The following is an 8,312-nucleotide window of genomic DNA, read 5'->3' on the forward strand; positions in this document are numbered from 1 at the left end:
TTGGTTAATGCCCTCTAACCTGGCATCCCCCTCCCCCCCCAATTTACTGGACGGTGAAACCTTCCTTGTGTCGCACCTGCTAGCACCCAGGGTGTCCAGGACTGCCCAGAGCCTACTTGGGAAAACAGGGAGACCGGCCTCCTCTGATAACTTTGTGATTCTGCATTTGCTTGAGCAACAGAGGAAGTTTCCAGCAGCCTCAGGTCATAGCCATGCTCTCGCCAACCGCGGTGTCAGAGGCACACAGCTGGGCCTGTGCGAGCTGTCACAATCCATTCCCCGTTCGCCGGCCGCAGCTCAAGCCCAGGCCCTGGACCTTAAAGCCTCCTGGAGACTTCTAGGTGGACGAAGCTGCAAGGAACATGGGCTCCACCCCCGGTCCCCCCACTAGGCCTGCGGCTCCAGGGCCAGCGCTGCGTGGCACTTTTGGTTCACAGAATCACTGAGGAAGGACGTTTTTCAATGGTCTCCTGCAGTTTATTTCAGGCTCAAACACACATTTAGGTCTAAGCCACTCCCTCCGGCTGCAGTGACAGGTCAGAACTCACATGTTGCTTAAGATTTACTGTGTGCCTCTTGGGATCCCTGGGTGGCGCAGCGGTTTGGCGCCTGCCTTTGGCCCAGGGCGCGATTCTGGAGACCCGGGATCGAATCCCACATTGGGCTCCCGGTGCATGGAACATCCGCCAAGGCTTCATTTGGTGGCGGGACCGCCAAGACCTAGGAGTCCCTGGAGAGGGCAAGGGTGTGCCACTGATTCCTCTCGTGCTCCTAACCCCGTGGAGCCTCAGTTTCCTCCTCTGCTGAATGGGAATAATGATCCCTGCACTGTGTCTCCACCTTCCTGGGGCATCAGGGGCGCAGAATCACCCTGCAACCTCTGTCACGCTATGCAGGGGTTCCCCCTTACTGGCACGCGAATTAAATAAACACCAGGCGCTGGGGAGAAAGAAGGGGAAACTGAGACACTAACTAGAGGTGAGCGCGCGGGACAGGAGCCGCCAGTCAACCCGGGGTCCCCCCAGCGGCTCTGCTCCCAAGTGCGCTTCACAGCGGGGACACCTCAGCTCACTGTGACTCTAAAGTGTTTAAAAATATCTAATGTTTCATACATCCCGGCCCTGAAATGTAAACTAACTGCTTCACCAGGTGCTGAACCAAGAGCAGAGGGAGCTCGGCCACCGCCCTGGGCAGCACCGCGAGCCAAGGGTCTCTCCTCGGGCGTCACGCTGGTCCCTGGGGCCACCTCTCCAAGGAGTTTTCAAGGGTAATAGTGACGGTGCGTCTGCCACGCGCCGCCCTTAAGCCGGACTCCGCAGAAGGTGCCGCCTTGGCGCAGGTGCTGGGCGCCCCCTCGGAGCCGCCCCCCCCCCGCCCGCCCCGCGGCCGCCCCGCCCCGCCCCGCCCCGCCGAGCCCCCGCCCCGCCCTGGCGGTGGCCGCGGGGATGCGCCTGCGGTTGTAGCGACGCGCGCGGCCGCTCCAGTCTCATTCATGCTGCGGCTCATTCACCTGGCGGCCCGGGCAGCTCCGTGCAGCCACGGGCAGCTCGGTGGGGCCGCGGGCAGCTCGGTTGGGCCGCGGGCAGCTCGGTGGGGCCGCGGGCAGCTCGGTGCAGCCACGGGCAGCTCGGTGCAGCCCTGGGCAGCTCAGTCGGGCCGCAGGCAGCTCAGTCCGGCCGCGGGCAGCTCGGTCGGGCCGCGGACAGCGCTGTGCAGCCCTGGGCAGCTCAGTCGGGCCGCGGGCAGCTCGGTCGGGCCGCGGGCAGCTCTGTGCAGCCACGGGCAGCTCGGTGCAGCCACGGACAGCTCGGGTTGGGCCGCGGGCAGCTCGGTGGGGCCGCGGGCAGCTCGGTCGGGCCGCGGGCAGCACGGTGCAGCCACAGACAGCTTGGTCGGGCCGCGGGCAGCTCGGTGCAGCCCTGGGCAGCTCGGTCTGGCCGTGGGCAGCTCGGTGCAGCCCTGAGCAGCTTGGTCGGCCGCGGGCAGCTCGGTTGGGCCGCGGGCAGCGCAATGCGGCCACAGGCAGCTCGGTGCAGCCATGGGCACCTGGGTGCAGGCCCCGGGCAGCTCGGGAGCGGGGGAGAGGGAGCCGGGGCGCCGCTGCCCGCTGCCTATAGTGCTCCCAGGAAGTGCTCCCAGGCCATGAGGAGTTCGGACACCCCAGGGCGCTCCACCTGCATCACCTCCCCTCCCTGGCACCTCGCTGCCGCCTTTAGAGGAGGTGTTGTGAAGCCCATTTCACAGCTGGGTACTGCTGGGTAGGAATGTTACAGAAAATGCCCCAAATCCGAGGGTCAATGGCAGAGCCGGACTGGGAACCCCAGTGTATTAGAGCCTCCACAGAACCTGTTGCCTCTCTCCTGGAAGTGATTACCCGGTTTCACGTACCTCGCCTCATCCTTGGGACACTTTCCTGGAACCCCAGCACCTGGGGAGACCAAGTCTCCCCTGGAACAGCTGACTCGGAGGCTCCCAGAAGGGCTCTGAGGCCAGGCCATCCTCTGCCTCTCCGGGCTCCAGCTCAAACCTCCTGTCACTCAGACTTCTTTCCCAAAGTTTTGTGCATTCTCAAGAGTGCTCTTAATACACACCTGCCTGCCAGCCGCTGCCCCCAACACATGATAGCTATCTGCAGTATCACGGAAAGGTCACTGATGATGTCAGAAGTTCTGGATTCAAATGCTGCTGTCGTTAACTGGATACCACCAATATCCAGCTTTGCAACCCTAGGCAAGCCTCTTTGAGTCTCAGTGGTCTCGTCCATAGGGAGGGAGAAATACTATTTGCCCCACCGGCTTGGTGGGCTCGTGCTAAAGGCACGTGCGTTTCCCACATCAGGTATTACTAAGCACTTTGTGTTATGGCCTATTGGATCTCATCTTTGGCCCTGGTTAAGCCTGGGTCACAAGGGCTGCCAGGGGCTGGGCTGCTTCTGGCCTCTGCTCTGGGAAAGATCATCTCCTTCCCCAACAGGAACCTGCTTGACTCTTTGACCCCTCGCAGAGATTTTCCTCCTGACCAGTTAATTGATCCGGTCCCAGAGCCAGCAGCTGGCCAGCCAGGCACAACCGCCAGACACGGGCCAGCCCTGGCAGCCGCCTCCGGGAGCCTCGGGGTTAATGCTTGTGCGTCAAAGTTACGTGGGGAGAAGGGGCCACAGCGCGGGTGGGGGTGGAGAATCCAGACCTCCCGTTAACATCTCACCTGCCCGCCCAGCTGGGGAAGTTTAAAGACAGAAGGGAGATGGACCTGCCCCTGGAGAAGGTGAGGGAGCCGCCTTGTGACCGACACCCTGAGTTCTGCATCCTAATGCAGCCCAGGTGGCTGTGGAGCTGGAGCCTGTCCCTGGACCCTGCCCGAAGGGACTGAGGCTGGTCTGCTCCCTGGGGGTTTGCAGAGCCACAGGCTGTTTACAAACTACCTTTTTGCCCACTGGCTCTCTTAACAGTCACAACAACCCAGACAGGTAGGCAGAAGGGCATGGGTCCTTGACCGATGGGGTCAGAGAGGTTAAGAGATGCAGGATGGGCAAGGAGGCAGGGGTGCAAGCCCGCTGGAGGTCCCCACCTCTGCAGATGGGCAGCCCCTCCCGGGTGGCCCTGAGGATTGCCCCTCAGATGCAGCCTGCAGGCAGGCGGTGCAAGAGGGACATACACGGATATTTTGCTCCCCTTGCGCGGCTCAGAAGTGCAAACGGTTCCCACTCACACCAACCCTGAAGTGATGGCAGATGGCTCCGCAAGGAGGTGCCACCTGGGCCCCCATTCAGACTTATTTTCCAAAGCAGCTACAACTTACCCTTGATACCACAAGAGTCAGGCAAGACTGGAAATGGGGCTAAAAGGAATAGAATACCCAAGTTGCTTGCAAAAGTGGCTCTTCGAACACATCTCTACGTGCCACCTGCCTCCCCCTAAGCAAGGGAACCTCCCAAAGCCAAGAAAAGAATCAGACTCATCTTACCCGGAGACTCAGAAGGAATGGTGCTCCTACTCCAGCTCCTACAGGTCTGGGAGGATTAGCTGCTCCAGTGCTTTAACAATAAACCGAATTAAAGGGGAGGAATGCAGGGGTTTTCTTTCCCAGGACTGTAACCAGGCAGTCTTAAAGGGGAGGAAAAGTAGCTATGGTGGCTTGCATCTCCTGCCTTTCCTCTGCTCTGCTCTTCCCCCCTCCGAGCAGCATTAAGTCTGATCCAGAAAAATGCTTTTGCAAAGGGCCCTTTCATGCCGTGTGTGTGTGTGTGTGTGTGTGTGTGTGTGTGTGTGTAATTGTGTTTGCACTGATGTGTGTAATGGAAGGAGAGGGGGGAAGAATAAAAAGCAAGAATAAAACGTCAAATTACAAGCTTCCATTGGCCTGAGTGCTGAATGGGGTGCTAGCAGAAAATCCGAGAAGCTTTCTAGGACTGCGTGCCTCAGTTTCTCTTTTAACTACTCAGTTGCTGGAGTGTGTTGTTTAAAAACACCTTTCCGAGCAATAGGATATCTACATTGGTTGAAATGTGGGGGATGAAGACCCTTGTGTGTCCAGTTGTCGTCTCTTACAGAATGGGAAGAGAAGCAGGGGGGACCCTCTGCTGGGTGGTTCCATCATGTCTCTGATGTATCTCCTCTCCCCTGTTTCTAGAAGCATAGCATCCTGATCCCAAACCTACCATCCTGACTCCGCTCCCTGGCACTCACCTCTCCATCCTGCCCTTGACCATCTCAGCCTCCTTTTGACTAATCCTTCAGCATAGGTTCCTTGAACTTCTGTCTTCTGCCCCCTTGCTTTCTCCTTGTCTACTCTTTTTTTTTTTTTTTTTTATGATAGTCATAGAGAGAGAGAGAGAGAGAGAGGCAGAGACACAGGCGGAGGGAGAAGCAGGCTCCATGCACCAGGAGCCTGATGTGGGATTTGATCCTGGGTCTCCAGGATCGCGCCCTGGGCCAAAGGCAGGCGCCAAACCGCTGCGCCACCCAGGGATCCCTCCTTGTCTACTCTTAATCTCAATATCCACTCACAGGGTCTGTTACCATCATCACGTGAATGTCCCAAATCCACACCCCCCACTCAGTGTTGTCGACCCTAACTTTAACCTCCAAAAGTTCACTTCCACCCACAAATAATCCTGAATATATAATAGCCTCCCTCAAACCACTCTCCCCGTTTCCCCAGAGAGGCTGCAGAGCTACCATCTTCCCAGACACTCAAATTGGAGAGCCAGGCACTTTGTTCGGCTGTGTTGGTTCTTTCGTTGCCTTCCAAATCCAATCAGCTGTTACGCACTTTCAGTTGTTCCTTCGAATTAGCTTTTAAATTGTGCCTTTTCAGTTTTTTTTTTAAATCATTTGTGTTTTTTGAATGAATAGCGCATTCACATGGGTCAGAAATCAGAAATATATTAAAGGACATACACTGAGCAGGGGTGCCTGGGTGGCTTAGTTGGTTAAGCGGCTGCCTTCAGCTCAGGTCATGATCCCAGGGTCCTGGAATCAAGCCTCACGCCGAGCCCCACATTGGGCTCCTTGCTCAGTGCGGAGTCTACTTCTCACTCCCTTTCCCTCTGCCCCTCCCCCTGCTTACTCTCTCTCTCTCTCAAATAAATAAATAAAATCTTTTGGGGAAAAAAAAAAAGACATACATTGAAGTGTCTCACTCACTGCAATTCCCTGCCCTGCCCTCTATAGGTTGCCAGCCTTATTAGTTGCTGGTGTATCCTTCCCGTATTTCATGTAGATGCAAGGAAAATAATAGATCGATATAGATACATAGATACAGCTGTAGATGGATATTTCCTGCCATCCTTTTTTACACAAAAGGCAGTAAGTAAAGGCTGCCTCCTTTATATTTTCATCTCTACAATTTTAATTCAGGCCCTCCTCCTCTGGTACTGTTGTGGTAGGCTAGGCTCTAATTTGTCCCTGGGTGAGGTGGTCCCTTGGGATAGCTAAAAGTGGCTCTGGAGATGTCTTCTAGGTTAGACTCCTAGATGACTGGCTGTCTGGCCTTGGACAAGCAGCTTAACCTCTCCGTGCCTCAGTCATCCCATCTGTGAAATAGGATAATTCCTGACCTTATTTCACACACAAGTAGGGTAGAGTGAGACAGAATACTAGGTGCTTAGAACCGAGGCCAGCATACGGTAAGTGGTCAATAAATGTGGCCTATTACTGTTTTCTCTCCAATCCAACTTTCATTCTTGCTAGAATTATCTCAAGAGAACATATTGCTGCTACCTGAAAAAAAAATCTTTTACCTACAGGATAAAGTCTAAACATCTTAGCCCATCACTGAAGGCATTCCAGGATCCAGCACAAAACTGTCCTCTCGCCTCTGGGTCCCTCTGTTGGGACTCCATTGGAGCTGACACTCCAGGCGCACTGTAGGAGACCCTGATTTCTAACACGCTGCTTCCCCCGCAAAGCTCCTGACCTTCGCGTGTGCTGGGCTACCAGTATAGGATGCCCTTTCCTCATTTTCTGCCTATGGAAATGCTACAGATTTGAAAAAAAAAAAAATCCTCATCAATTACTATCTCATCCAGAAAGCCGTCCACGATTTCCCAGCTTCCTCTCTGGCCATTCCTTCCTCTGTGCTGTTCCAAAAACTCTTTGTCTACAGCTTCCCCCGGCTCTTTATCTTTTTCTGCCTTGAATTCTAGCCTGGGTTTCCACTGCTTAGATTCCCTAGGTGCAGCATCTCTGACTAACAGCTGTCCTCCTCTTGCTTGAACACTGGCGCTGGGGAGTTTATCACAGCCTCAGAATAGTGCCCACGGGCGTCAGTGTGTGTTAGAAAGTTTACCTCCATAGGGAGCTGAACGCTGCCACTCTGAGGTCCTCTCCAGCACACACGCACTTGCACTCATTCCTTAAATATTTATCACCACTGACTGTGTAGTGGGTCTCGGGGACACAGACCCAGACCCAGACTCTACCCTCATAGAACTGCGGTCGAGGCACATGAACCAGCCAAGTCCATGCTCTGTAATGTGCTCCGGTACAGGTCTGAGTTGGACGAGGAACTGCTGGTCAGGACCAGCCCACTGGAGCCCTCCCCAGCCCCTTCCCCTTTCCTTCCATCCACCTGCGCACTGCTAGCCTCGGTGAGCCACAGGGTCAGGGAAGAAGTCTCAGTTGCGGAAACAGAAAAAAATTCCATGTTGGGTTCCATGAGCTAGTGTTACCTCTTTATGCTGAGTTCCAAAGGCAGATGTCCTCACGGGCACTGACCAGGCCACACGTTGGACATCAGGAGGCAGGAGTAGGAGAGGGCCCATTACTGGAATAATAGCACAGGTGACTAGGGAACTGGGCAAGCATTTGGGAATGTTTCCTGGGGAGCGGGAGGAGAGCTTTTGGCCTGAGAACACGTGTGTACTTGTGCAAATACACATGCATGCACATACTCACACATGCCTGCAATTTTGCCTGGTTCCAAGTCTTTTAATGGTTTCATTGCTATGATTTCCCCAATCAGTGATTCAACCAAATATTTATACAACATCAACTAGGTGCCCAGTAGAGGAGGCAAGACACAGAAAGCAAGTGGAGATGAATCAATAGTGAAATCAAGTACTATTAACTCACATCCTCACCAGATGTGGGGCTGTGGCAAGAAGGCTCTGGGATGGAGGCATCAGGAAAAGTTTCGTGGAAGCCGGCCTGGGCCTTATGGGTGATCTAGGACCAGGCAGTCTGGCTGAGGGCTTTAGACTTGGCTGTGAAGGCAGTAGAGGCATTGCAGGATCTCAAGCAAGTCTGTTTGTGGGAAACTAACGGTGGGGTGACTGAAGTGGGGGAGAACTTGGAGACTAGAAAGCCAGCAGGGAGGCTTTACTGTCACAGAGCTGGGGGGGGTGCAGGTCTGAACTAAGGGGGCAAAGGAGAGGAGAAGGTGGGCCCTGGCCCCTCGCAGAGCATCCTTTTCTCTCCCAAAACAACCTGTGCATCTGAGTCTGCCGCAGGTGACATTGGCAAAGGGAGTACTCACTGGGTGTCACCTCCACTGCTCCCATGGGGTCATGCTTTCCCCTCAAATGAACAAACTAAGGGGTCCTCTTACGGTTTGGGATAAGGAGGAGACAAGGGAGGTGTGCTCATGAGAACAGAACAATCTTCCTCTTTCAAAGAGCACTGGTCTACATTGTCTTTTATGTTCAATTAGATCTCCAGATTGAGCTTTTTGGAGAGCCACCTGACAACAAGACATGGGGTTCCAGGGTGGAAGAGGGGAGGGAGAATGATCTCCATGCATCCAGCCATCCATTCATTCATATATCGAGGAAGCCTAATATATTAAGCTCTGAACATGCAGTGATAAATCAG

The 8,312-nt window shown here is 54.7% G+C and overlaps 1 protein-coding gene across 4 annotated transcripts in view; it reads right to left on the reverse strand.

The window, feature by feature from the left end:
- Positions 1-4,074, reverse strand: part of CAMK1G (calcium/calmodulin dependent protein kinase IG) — a 30,956-nt gene extending 26,882 nt beyond the window's left edge. For all 4 annotated transcript variants that reach the window (XM_041763585.1, XM_041763558.1, XM_041763577.1 and 1 more), the window contains exon 1: positions 3,964-4,074. The gene's annotated coding sequence lies outside the window, so the exon portion shown is untranslated. The remainder of the gene's footprint in view (positions 1-3,963) is intronic.
- Positions 4,075-8,312: the final 4,238 nt, after the last annotated feature.

Source organism: Vulpes lagopus, chromosome 1, assembly GCF_018345385.1.
Source record: "Vulpes lagopus strain Blue_001 chromosome 1, ASM1834538v1, whole genome shotgun sequence".
Lineage (NCBI taxonomy): Eukaryota > Metazoa > Chordata > Mammalia > Carnivora > Canidae > Vulpes > Vulpes lagopus.